Source organism: Anastrepha obliqua, chromosome 1 (genome assembly GCF_027943255.1).
Source record: "Anastrepha obliqua isolate idAnaObli1 chromosome 1, idAnaObli1_1.0, whole genome shotgun sequence".
Taxonomy (NCBI): domain Eukaryota; kingdom Metazoa; phylum Arthropoda; class Insecta; order Diptera; family Tephritidae; genus Anastrepha; species Anastrepha obliqua.
In genome coordinates, this window is record NC_072892.1 from 30983866 (window position 1) to 30985657 (window position 1792).

At 30.1% G+C, this 1792-nt stretch overlaps 1 long non-coding RNA gene across 1 annotated transcript; it reads right to left on the reverse strand.

Moving 5' to 3' along the window:
- Positions 1 to 219: 219 nt before the first annotated feature.
- On the reverse strand, positions 220 to 1273 carry LOC129252870 (uncharacterized). The gene is made up of 3 exons (XR_008583676.1): positions 1247 to 1273; positions 1069 to 1170; positions 220 to 1011 (listed from the first exon to the last, which is right to left on the reverse strand). It is a non-coding gene; the product is annotated as an uncharacterized LOC129252870 (long non-coding RNA).
- Between the last annotated feature and the right edge of the window lie 519 nt (positions 1274 to 1792).

Sequence of the window (1792 nt, forward strand, 5' to 3'; positions counted from 1 at the left end):
ATTTATTAAATTTAATGAACTTATTTAAAATGAAAAGTCTATTTTATTAAATTTTTTATGAAAAATAGTAAATTTGATTGGGTTTTATTTTTAAGTAGAAAATATTAAAATATTTTATTAAATTTAAAATTTAATTATAATTATTTTACATAAATAATTGTTATTTTTAATTTACTAAATAAATAGATTTAACTAACTTTTTAATTAATTTTAGTTATTATTAAGTTAATTAATTAATAATTTACATTTATTGTGTTGATTTTATATAAACAGTTAAATTCAATGAAAATATTTAAAATGAAATAGGCTGTTTTCATTGAATTTTTTTAATGAAAAATAGTAAATTTGATTACGAATGGCCACCACACAGCAGCATTCACGGATTAATTAGTTCTGATCCGTTATTCCCGACTATTTTTTCTTGGAAATGAAAACTGGACTGCAACATATGTATAACTAATCGAAGTAAAAACACTGTTCATGCAATAAATGAGCTAAAATTTTATTACCGGAGATCGATGAAATAGACAAAGTTCAGAGGCATACCTGTTAGCAGCTCTAAGTGCCACTATATATGTACATAAAAAATATAGCCCTAGTAACAGTACGGCGCGGCCACCACAGACAAACGAACGGACGGACAAGCACGGCTAAATCGATTCCCCTTATTATTCTGAACCTTTTGGTGCATACATACATATCTCGATCCCTTGTATACCTTGCGTACACCAGTACGCATTTTGAGATAATTGGGACAGCAACGGTGATGATGTCATTGATGATTCCGAGTCATCGTCTAACATCTGCACTGGTCCCTCTCTAAATGCATCGTATGTGCGTCAGAGATAATTTTGCCATTGCCAAATATCTCATCCGTTAGCTCCTCATACAGACCGAAGTACGAACAGGAACTCGTTCGATTTTTGTTATCCTTCGTTGTTTTATACACCTGCAGCAAGGTACGCATCCTGCCCTTTCCCACAAACATAAAGGTGTCCTCTCTGAATCATCCTAAAAAAACTTATATTATTAATTACTTTGGAGCAAATAAGCAAAATTATTACTTACTGCTACCTCCCAAGACCCCAAGTCCTTCAACATCTTAACATACCTCAAATTCTCCCGCGTTCATCGTTTTCTTTTATCCTCTTGATTGTGAAATACGTTTTTCTGAAAATAAAAATACATTTTATTAGTTTTAATATAATATATAATTGCAAAATTTACTAAAAATTGTTCAACTTACCTTTTCGCTTGGAGATTTTCACAGAATTAATTTTTGTATTTGACATTTGCAACTTGTTTTTTGCTGTCACTTTCGCACTCACTATAGTTAAGTTTAATAAGTATTCACGAAAATTATGAGATAAATATATGTATAACCCATCAAAAATGACAAAATAATTAAATGTGATTGTGTGGGTATTATTGGAAAAATTGAGTGAATGTGTTGGTAAATTTGGAAAAAACTGGTGAACGTTGGTTTGCAGGGTTATTAAAGATTTTTTGTAGTCTGAGCTTGAAGAAATAGAAATAGACAATCTTGCTTTTGTGAGGCGCTGTATGTATGTAGGTATGTACATTGAAAAATGTGAAAGGTTGTTTGTAGTTTATAAGGTAAGATTTCGATGCAATTTTTTGAAGTTATTGCGAGGCCCACTTGTAGGAATCCCATTTATAGCTTAATTTAGTTCATCCTAGAAATTTATAACATTTTAACAACCGAAAAAAAATTATAAAAATCTTAGCTCAGTTTAAACATTTTATGTTGTTTTGCAAAACTGTGAAGGTA